The sequence below is a fragment of the Taeniopygia guttata genome, chromosome 1A (assembly GCF_048771995.1).
Source record: "Taeniopygia guttata chromosome 1A, bTaeGut7.mat, whole genome shotgun sequence".
In the NCBI taxonomy this organism is placed as follows: Eukaryota; Metazoa; Chordata; class Aves; order Passeriformes; family Estrildidae; genus Taeniopygia; species Taeniopygia guttata.
Genome location: NC_133025.1, coordinates 12,237,915 through 12,249,475, shown reverse-complemented (window position 1 = coordinate 12,249,475; position 11,561 = coordinate 12,237,915). Strand labels below are relative to the sequence as shown.

The 11,561-nt window shown below is 35.7% G+C and overlaps 1 long non-coding RNA gene across 1 annotated transcript; it reads left to right on the top strand.

Annotated features, from left to right (window-relative positions):
- The first annotated feature begins 30 nt into the window (after window positions 1-30).
- On the top strand, window positions 31-5,594 carry LOC140680780 (uncharacterized). The gene is made up of 2 exons (XR_012052177.1): window positions 31-325; window positions 3,837-5,594. It is a non-coding gene; the product is annotated as an uncharacterized lncRNA (long non-coding RNA).
- Window positions 5,595-11,561: the final 5,967 nt, after the last annotated feature.

Below are 11,561 nucleotides of genomic sequence, written 5' to 3'. Positions count from 1 at the left end.
CATGAAGGGTCCCCTCGCCCCTCAGCAGAGCCCTGGTCCCGGCCCGATGCGCCCCTCAGCGCTGGGTGGGGTATCTCACATCCCTCCCCCGGCTCTCTGCTGCCTGAGGGATGATTTTGTTCTGCTCGTTTTGTCAACTAGCATGCACCAAACGATTTATGAAAACTTTAGGCACAGTAACAAGATGGAACAAAGGAATTATGCTTTATAATCTATGTTAAAATGAGGATTGAAATGAAGACGAACCCGGTGAACTACACTGGCACTTTCCCTGATACGTTTAACTTCTGTGTTAATTACAAAAGAACCTCTAGATTCCAGCCAGGTAATTCCTTCCTCACGAGTGCAGTGGGTGCAATCCATGCTTTCTAACGGGCTGTCAGTCGTAAAGATGCACTGGATCATGCTTCAGATATGCTGCTGGATCAGATATTCTTTTTGGCACAGGAGTAAATGGATTCCATAAAATAGCAGAGAGTAAAACTGGCACAGGGTGAAGGACTGTGGGGGAAACAGGGTTGGTAGGTTTGCCCTTTGAATTTGCAAAGTGATTCTCTGTGTTTCTATATTTTCCTCCCTGTTTGTCATGTTCACCTCTGCTTGTTATCAAATCTGCAGCAGCTGTTTTTCAGTTTCCTTCAAACAAAAAAAAAGGCACGGTGCACAAATGCAAGTTTAAGAGATATCCTGTTATATTTAAGCTGCCAAAATAGACCCCGTTTGCAATCAGATATTACAGCCAGGATTTCTATGGAGATACTAATAAAGAGATCTTGAGCCAGTTACAATAATTACAGAGCAGTGCTGCCATGTATAGACTGAGTATTTCTTCTGGGAGTCTGTCTCTAGGTCATTCTTTGCTTGATAAGCACAAAAAACCAAAATACAAGATGTCTCAGGATGAGGTATATCTCTTGATTCAAGCAAAGGTTATAGCATTATAGCTATAGCAGCAGTGAAATTAGGTTAATGAACTAAAAATGAAAGAATTAAGGATAAGATTAAAGGAAGACAGTGGATGTGACAGCCTGGTCAGAGAGCAAGAAAATGGAATAGGTTTTCTCACAATGGACTTGTGAGACTTTTTAGGGAGTTGTAGAGAAATGACGATAACTTGTTAGTATAAACAACCTGCAGGTGGTGTTTTCCTACTCTGTTTTTCTGTTGTTCTCAAGGACTGTTTGTGAGAAAAATGTTTCTGTTAATTAGCCAATCAAGTAGAATGTGTCAAACCTAGTTATAAAAGAAGGGAACTTTCATATTAAAGCGGCTGTTGTGTGAACCAGCCTGCTTGTGGATTTGTGTCATTTCTTGCTCAACGGTGACAGGAAGACTCTTTTTAAATGACCCAGTTAAAAATTACCCTGAGAAAAATATTTTTATCCTTGTTTTTCTTGTTTCTTAGAGGTTGTTGCTTGCTGATATCTAGCCATATCTTTTATTTAATTTAGTTAATTTCTTTATGAAGTTACAGGATACTTGGTGTGAAGATAAATGAGATTATACTGGTCCTTTTTTAAGGAACATCAAAACTAATATGAGACCTTTGAACATTTAAAATAAAATAAAATTAACATTTGCTTAAGTCTTTTTATGATGAGTTTGTGGTTTGGATATGGTCCAAACAAGTTGAAGTCCAAGTAATCTTGTCCAGATAAGTTAGGATTCCCGCTGGATCCGAGAATTTCCTTCCTGTCTGATTTCTGTCAGTTCTTATCCAGATTTACTTTTAAACAGTATTCATTAAAAGTCAGGCAAAAACTGTAATCCTGCAAGCACTCTTGTGTGTGACAACTTCACTCTAGTTAGTAGCTGTATTCTTACAATGTTAGAAGTAAACATGGATGAAGACATGGCGTAAGATTTTTCTGCCCTGGGATTCAAATTAATTTTGCCATGAAGAGTAAATGGCTAAAGAGGTATTAAGAAGAAAGGGTGAAAACATTGGGGATAGACTCTTCCAGATCACTGAGAGACTTGTAGAAGTCTAATAGAAGCAGCCAGACTTGTACAAACCTAATTGCTTAGCACAACTAACACAATTGTTTCCTGTTTTACACCTAGTCCAAGCGTTATTGAAGAGTGCTTGAATGAGGATTGCAAGACGATTACAATTCCTTCCTTATTTAATTAATATTATCAAATGTTAAACAGAGGCATTGCATTCCAGTATATCACTGGCTAGATGTGATTTCTTGTGTTGGAGAACTTCTAAAGCACCCAAAGGAGAAGAAATTGTCTGTTTCTTTGAAAAAGGGGTGGGGGAAAGGCAAACAATACTGGAAATAAAATATGGCAGTCACATACTGATTTATCCAGCAGAGGGAGTAGCTTACCAATGTTGGGAATGGCTTTGGGAATCTGCCCATAGCAAACTTTGTGACAAAAAACCATTTAGGTGTTTCTTATTTAAAATATTGCATGCCATGAATTACAATCATAAGTGATGCATTTCTATTTTTTTAACCTAGTCAACAGTCAGCCACACCTTGCAAATTACATTTCTGTTAAGAGGATTGAAAAGATGCTAAGGTTGGAATTGGTCTGTTGACTAGTGTTGTAAATATTCAGATGTCTAAACTGAAGACAATGGCCTTTAATTTTGTCTTCACCTTTTAGTATTGGTCTTGACTTAGATTTATGGAAACACAGAACAGTTTGGGTTGGAAGGAACCTTCAAAGAACATTTAGTGCAACCACCCTGCCATGAGCAGCTTGATCAGCTTGTTCAAAATACTGTCACTTGATCAGCTTGCTCAAAATACTGTCCAGCCTGACTTTGAACACTTCCAGTAATGGGACATCCCAACAATTTCTGTTCAATTGTCTTCAGAGATTGCTCCAAATTTACCTTATTGTCTGATTCTGTTTCTACACAGTGTACTGATGAGAGCATGGACAGCTTGTTGAGCTGTTCCCTCTACCTGCCTGCCCTGCTGTCTGCCTCTGCAGGGTGAGGGGCAACTTGACAGGCAACTTGCCTTTTTGCTCTTTGTCCACAGCATGGCTTTGATTTAGAGCCTTCCTCTTTTTCTTTGTCCTCCCACCATGCATCCTGAAAAGCATTCAAGCACAAGCTCTGCATTAATTTAGTAACAGTAGGAGGCCATATCTTGAAAGGAAAGTAATATTGCCTGCCATGTTTTGACATTTTTACCAGCCACAAGAACTTTTTTTTTTTAATAATTTCCAATGAATATTCACTTAAATAACTGCAATTTGGCCATATACATTAATATATCTTGAATGTTCTTGCTGTATGTGAGCTGAAAGTCCAAAAGTAAATGATCCATGTCGTTTAGCTGAAGATAGCTAAAGGACAAATGAGAAAAAATGGTTCATTGGTTATTGTGCATTGTTACTAAGAGATATTGTAAAATTGTATAATAAATCAATCCTGGAAAGCAAATATTTTTTAGCTGCATTTTGTTTTCAATGTTGGTTACAGGATCAATTTTTGCCCATTTAACATACTCTTAACTGCACAGTATTAAACTTGCTTTAGATTCCATTTCTTATTAAGTAAATATAATTAAGTATATACATTCTTTTTTTAATGCACATTAAAAGCAATGAAATTCTTTGTAGGAATTGCTAAAGAATTGCCACTTATTTTACTATCTTAAACACAGTACTTAGAAGTCTACCAATGGAATTATGCTGATACATGCAATATTACCTTTAAAAATTGAATGAAAGGGAACTGATAAAAACAAATGCCTCTATTTCACAGTACTTTAAAAGATTATGGTAAACTGCTGTTTATTTTAACAGCTTCATAACTAGATAGTACCTTGCTGTAAATACAAGGAGTTAATTTGCAGTTTTTTTTGCAGGTGCCGCTTTGTGGTGTATTTATTGCTCATCCAGAAGATCCACTTACATTTTTAGAAGAAAAGCTGAGAGAAATAATGACAAAGGGATTAGATACTTATGATACATACTGAATTATTCTGTCTGTGTGTGTGTGTGCTATGTGGTTTATAATACTGCACTTGGACTTTTAAAATATGCTAATGGTACAATTTAAATGCAATTTAAATGATAATATTAATTTTTGCAAATATTGATGGCATATGATATTGCAAAAGCAGTAAGACTCTAATATCTCTAAAACACAGAATATATTTTATTTTTATATCCATGGGTTTGGGGGCAGTTGGGTGGGCTTTTTTTGTGTGTGCCTTTTGTCTATAGAATATTTAATTAATATAGCCTCCACTTAATGCTCCTCTTTGTTTAGTTTATATATATTAAAGCCTTACTTTTGTGGTAATCAAAACTGAGGTGATGTTAAGGGTTTTAACTTCATTGCTGACCGCAGCAGATTTACCTATATGAACCAGGGATGTGTCTTTCAAGCACTGCATCATTAAGTGAGGTATTTCTCATTTTTTCTGTTCTCTGTGTGTAAAAAAAAAGGATTTAGTTTTGTTTACACTGTAATCTTATAAAATAATGTGATATTTCTTGCTTTAATATTCTCTGCAATTTTCTGGTTGAACATTTCAGTGGGATGTGAGTAATAAATCCTCAATCTTTGGATCCCCTCACTAAACAATTGAGTCAGTAAGTTGGCATGCAGTGTGACCAGATTTTTCTCTTGACTATCTCTGTGTAACTGTACTCAGTTTTGTCTTCTGTCAGTACATCTGTCCTGAGTTCACAGCAATTACATTTCAGCTGTTTCCTCTTTTGCTGACTATTCAGTTAGTATTCAGATCAGTCCAAAAGTTGAATGCTTGATTTATACAGTACACACATACAAATAAAAACTTGTTGAAGTCAAATCCTCTCCTAGATTTTCTTAGGAGTAGTAGCAATACATGAGATAAACCCCAGTATTTTCTGAGGCCCATTGCTTTTTGTACTTTTGAAGGATGATATTTTCTTTTACAGTGATATTTTTAGCCCTTAGTCTCACACAGTTTTGATTTTGTAGAAATTCAGAAAGGTTTATTACAATACCAGTTAGAATCATGCGGTAAATGCTGACAAAACAATGGGTCATGAAACAATTTTTGCAAAGAGTAACTCAAATATTTAGTATGCTAAATGGCTGAATACAGCTGATCAATGAAAGATTGGATATGACGGATGAAAGCCTGAATTTCAGTGATTGAGCTTTCCTTCAAGCACAGAAATTAGTTCTGGTTTGTATGCTAATTTAACTTTTTCTTTAACTTCTCTGTGTAAAAACAGTAGCATCATTTGGTAGTGAAGTACTTCTAACTATACACAGAAAGTTATACTTGAATGTACATCACTTCAAATTAGATCCTTTAATTTGCAACAACCAACATGGAAAAGACAAGATTTAATTTTTTTGTGTGACTGAAAACATTTATAAAACAGCACTACTTTTTGTACTGCCATAAATTGTATTTTAAATGACTAAAGAATTGTGTGCAAAAGAATGGGACTTCTACAGCAGAAACTTAATGAAGATTTTTTTTGGTTAATTATATGTATTTTACACATAGTTCAGGAACATCATAGGAAAAATCTTTTACAAAAGCAGTATTTGTGTTGTTCCTTTGTGTGAGGAAAATTTTAATTTTAACACAACAACATAAAGAAAAATTACAAACTTAGATTTGGTATTAATTTTCTCTAATGTTATTCTGTGTTAAAACTCATCAGTTCTGACTTTACTCCAGGTTCCAAACCTGACATTTCTGTACTTCAACCAGCTCTATTTGTGAGAAATGTGGTGGTATACCCAGAAATAAAAGGACAATTTCCATTTAGGTCTGAAAGTAAACAATCTGTGTTCTCTTATGCTCTTTCTTTGGTTTTCTGTGTTTGAGATTAGGAAGATCATGCTTTATGTAATCCAAATTTTCCTTTGAAAAATGGGGAAAATACATTTTAAAATATGACAGTAATAATATGTTTTAAAATATGACAATCACAATAAACATGTCCACTGATTTCTTTGTTATGTATACAGAATTTGATGATCCTCCATTTAGAATTAGCTAAGGTGGGCTATTTTGTTTTTAAAAAGCATACAGTACTTATTATATAGGAAGTACAACTCTGCTAGGAACATTGGTGTAAATCATTACTAAGAACCACAGAATGACAGAATTGGCAGGGAGGTGAATGTTTTCAAGCTGTGCTGTGGTTAACCTTGGTGCAGATTTGTCCAGGGTGTTTTTAGTCATTTTAAATATCACAGGTGTTGGAGGCACACCAATCTCAGCAGGCAGTATATTCCAGTACTTCATAAACTTTTCTAGTACGAATGTTTTCCTAATACAGTAGCCCTTCTTGAAAAAAAAAAAAAAGCCCAAACCCACCACCTTTTTTTTAAAAATCTTATTGTCTTGTGCAATAGGGACGTGGAAGATTATTCATTTTTCCTGCAATGCAGCCTTTCTAAGATTGTCTCAGCCCAGAGTTTTGTTAATTATCATACACGTTGGACTGGAACAGAACATGTTCCATTTATAAACTCTCCCAAGAATATGATTTTTTAAAAATATGAAACAAGGGAGATTTTGGCAAATTAATGTAGCCATGGAAAGTCTAATTCATTCAGCAAGTCAGATACAGGGAGATACTGAATTTTAATATATCAGTGATATATGACTCATTTGAAATACATTTTTGTTCTGAATTGAATTATTTCTTATTGCTTAGCCTGGAAGGAAAATGGGACATTTACCAAAGGTTAAAATTGGTAAGATATAAATTGAATTTGCATTCTGTTACATTGGAGTTTTTTGTATTGCCAAGGAAAAATATGAAGAGCACTTAAGTAAATGCATGTATCTAGCACTTTTAAATTATTTTCTATTAACACTCAAATGTCCTCCCCTAAATACAGATCTGTACTTTAGTGAAGTACAGATGACAGTAACAGGACGTTATGGCAGTGGAAGTAAGCAAGTTTTTATTGCTCCATACTTCAGAAAATTACAAACAAGTAGAAATTTTATTAAAATGAGTAGATGAATTGCTACTGAAAAATATCATCAATGTGTATGTTATTTATATTATAAACAATAAACATCAGTTCTATTCAAAAGTGTATATTGTTGAGCTTGACTGCTTTGAATTTTACAGAAAATTGCAGAGAATTGTGGATTTTACTTCAGGTCAGAAACTGTAATAAATTACTCATTCTCTTTTACAGTTCAGAGGATGGATAAAATATACTTTGCTGGAAAGGAATGAGAAAAAAGCCAGTGGAAGACGGCATTACAATAAGTCCATTATAATATCTAAATATTAAAAGTTATTATACAGAAGTAGAACACGTGGGTGCAGACTGACAAGGAAAAAAGACATGTAAGTCTAGGTAGCTGGTCTGAATAGGACAAAAAATACATAATATATAATCTAAAGTTATGCTGTATAAATTAAATGTTCTTGGTCCAACAATTTATCTAGCTGTCTTTTTGCAGGATGCCATCCACAGGTTGGGCTGTGACAATTTGATGCCATGAGTGCCTGGAGAGGCAGGTCCCTGTGTTCTGTGCTAGGACAGATGGTGCTGGTACTCTTCTTCCAAGACTGAGCAGTGGTGCTAGTTGGGAGGTGTTAGGTAAATGGAGTGTATGTCAGAAATAGGGGTGAAAGAGTTGGGATGTTTTTCTGGGAGGTGAAGAGTGCAGTGATAGGGTTAAAACAGGAGGGATCACCGACTTGAAGTCTTAGCTTTGATTAGATGGAATGCGTGATAAGAGGTGAGGATGGTGTGAAAATCATATTAAGAAAGTCAGAAGACAAACTGGTATCATAAAATACTTAAAATTTTAGTCTGACTAGATTGGGCTGGCTAAAGATGTCCTGTTTCTGGAATGTATCAGGGCATTCTCAGTGAATAATAGTCTCAAATTCTGTCCATTCTTAATAGTAGTTCAGTGACTGGTTTGACTTCCATGATTAGGTTACAATGTATGTAACTGAGTCATTTTTTAATTGTGTACATTTATATTGTGTACATTTTGTAGACATTTTGGGTCAACTAAGTCACCTAAACACACACTTCTGGTATAATTCAGCATGTCCTGGGATGTGTGCTGGGAGCTAAGGCTGTGAAACTTCAAGCAAGCTGCAAAATAATGTCTTTATTTATGTGTGCAGAGGGAACAAAAATTATTACAGAAAAGCAGGAAGTCTACTGAAATGCTTTTATTTTTAATGAAAAAGATTGCATCTCCCTTGATCCAGAGAGAATTTAAAATCTGTGGGGTTGTCACCTTTGGGGGTTTTTTTTCTTGAGCTGTCACTACTTTATTCACTATAGGAAATGCAGGAAGAGCTCATCTGTTTAGAAGACAGAGGAGAGGTTTGCTCTGGCTGACTGCCTGAACATTTGCTGCAGAAAGGCAGAGCTCTTTCCCTCTTCCTTTCTCCCTCTGTGAATCCTCATGTTCTCTTTTTTGTGAGTCCAGAATGTAGATACAGTCTCCTTCAACAGTAGATCGTTATTGGGTGTTGTCTCCTCCAGGCCAAATATGTGTTTGCTCTGAGCATTCACAGACTGTGGAAAATACAGCATGGCTGGACTTTTCAAAGTTCTAGAACTTATGATTAGTGGCCTTTATTGTCTCTGGCACTGTAGATGATATTTGGTGATGGATCATTTCAAAATTACAGGGTATTTAGTAAATATAATTATTAGCACACTATCATTTATTGCAGATTTCTGTTCTGCTCCTGTGCCAAAAAAAATAAGTGAGTTTTTACTTATGGCTGGACAAGATCTGTCCTGAAGGTCAGCTGGAAACCATTTGCTTTGTAAATTACAGTTTCCTAAAAAAGGTCAGTGGTACCAAAGTACCCTGATGTCGAGTTATTGACAGAAAATGATTGCTGTGTTTTAAAGGTGGCTGCTGTGGTCTTCATACTGAGTTTTAAATTAGGTGGAGTTTTGAAGTTAAGGACATCATCCACATGTACAAATTAAACAGAGTTTTGGTTACAGAAGCCCAATCCACAATGGTGGATCCAACTATATTTGTCATGGATACAGGTCTTTGAAGAGATGCACAAGAAGAATTTGCTATTGAAAAGGCCTACACATTTCTATGCCTTAAAAATCTTTGTAAACCCCAACTGCATTCTGAATCAGCTAAATGTCTTTAAAATTAGTGTAGCTATAGCAAGTTCCAAAAATTCTGTGATAAGAACATAATGCCAGAAAACCTGGAAGAAGTGAACAGAGACAGCTTGTTGAACATACTTTGAGGAGCAGGCGAATTACCTGAATTGTATTACCTAAGCAATTAAATGCTAGTGGGAAAAGACACATTATCAGTAATCTTCCTACTGATTTTTCCATTTCTAGCTAATGAATTTATAGTCTATTGAAAGTTATGTAGCTAATATGGAAATACCCTTCTATAAACCACAGTGGCATCTTTGCTGTGTTTCCACACTGATATCTTACTATTAACTTACATATCTTAAATGCAAAGTTCTTTGGAAATGTTTATGAAATCATGCTCTTCAATGAAAGGCTATGGGATAAAATTAGAAAGTGTTTTTTTCTATTTTTGCTATCAGCCAATTACCATATCAAGTTTAAATTGCTGCCATTAGTGTTGTGCAGTTATAAAAGTACTTTGCAAGCATGAGGATTTTCTTATATAAAAGTTGCTTTAGGGAAAGTGATGAAGGATGTTATTAACCATGTTCCTTTCTGGTTTCTTCTTCATACTTAGAATTGCAGATTTTAAGTGTTGTGTATCATATATTTCAACGTGTGGTGGTGTAATTCAGTACTGCAAATGTTCATGGATATGTGACATTTTAACACGTAAACATGTAGGAAATATTATGCAGAAGTGGCATCCATGTGTTTTATGTTTGAATCTTTGAGGTTGCTGTTCTTTTCATTGGCCTAGCTTTAAAGTATCAGTAAATGCTACCTTGCTAGGAGCCCCCTGAACCTTCCCCAAATGAACACTCACAGGTCTCAGCCTTACTAATAGGGAATGTGCTCCAATTCCTTAGCCATCTTTTTGCCCATTGTTGCACTCTCTCCAATGTTTCCATTTCTCACATGTACTGGGAAGCCCAGAACTGGACACAGTACTCCAGGTATGGCCTCACTTGTGCTGAAGGGAAAAATCAGAGCTCTCCGGATCTCTTGGCAACACTCCTAATGCAGCCCAGGATACCATCCATCTTCTTTTGGCAAGGGCACATCAGAGGCTCAGGTTCAACCTGGTGTTTAGCAGGACTTCCAGGTCCTTTTCTGTCAGCCTGTTTTCAAGCTGGGCTGCCTCCAATGTGTTCTGGTGCCTTTAGTTGTCCCTTCCCAGATGCCAGATTTTGCATTTCCTGAACTTCATAGGGTTCCTGTCAGCCCCCTTCTCCAGCCTGTCAGGGTCCCTCTGGATGGCAACAGGACCCTCTGGTCTATTAAACATTGCTCCCAGTTTAGGAGATCTGCATTTGTCATCTGCACACTTGCTGAGAGTACACTCTGTCTCATTGTCAGGTCATTAATGAAGATGTTAAACAGGACTTGTACTGACCCCTGGGCTATACTGTTAGTTACTGGCCAAATCAAAGTCCTTCTAGATGTAAAAAAGCATCTTAGTTCTTCCTGATTCTGTGCATGTAAGTACATGTGACTGAGGGTTTGGAGGTTAATTCCCTTTGTGACAGCATTTTGCAATAGTTTCAGGTCAGTAATATTTTCCTCAATATGGTTGTATGCTCCACTAAGCAGAGAAGTTGGCAGGAAAACTAAAAGCCTTTATGATCAGTGTGAGATGTTTAGTCCTAGTGAAAGTGTACTTGATTTGTAAGGAATCACCTGCATCCCAACTGCTACTCATCTATCTTATCATGAAGAGACTGAAAACATCTTGGAAGGGTTTTCATGAGGAAGAAAACTCCTGTGCTAGAACAAGATCTCAAACATTTTTGATTCCTGACACAGTATTTCTGAAGCAAGAGAATTTTATGGATTGACTCTTTTCTAGCTTACACTTTAACTGAATTTAAAAGCATAAAAAGAAAAGGAAAATGTTTTTATTTTAAAAATAAAAAAGTGGTTTTTTAATGTTTTGAGACTATAATGCATTTAGTATTTAATCAGATAATACATTATTGAAATTGTTGATGCAGCCTACAGCAATCTGAGTGATTTATTTAGCTTTAGAAAATGACTGTAATTATGGGTGAGAACAATTTAGTCTCTAGATTAGTGATGAAAAAGAACAACTGGCTAAAAATAAAAAGTATTTTTGTCATGGTTTTGGCTTTTATATCACAGGACAAAAGAACATTCTCAATGATACCAGTATGCAAATTGTTTAGTGACACAATTTAATCCAGTACCATAATGAATTTTGGGAGCTAATAAAGAAAGCAAGCCAAAATAAACCATACACAGCCATATCACCTCCTCTGTGGGTGTTAAATGTTAAATCCTTCTATGATTTTTTCCTTATGTATTTAGGTACAAAACTAAAATCATCATAATGTTTCTTGTGTTTAGAGCTAAAAAAAAAGTAAAGAACAATTGTGGTAGAATTACATCTTTTATACAAATGGCCTTTACTGTCACAGTATTTAATGGATTCATATCT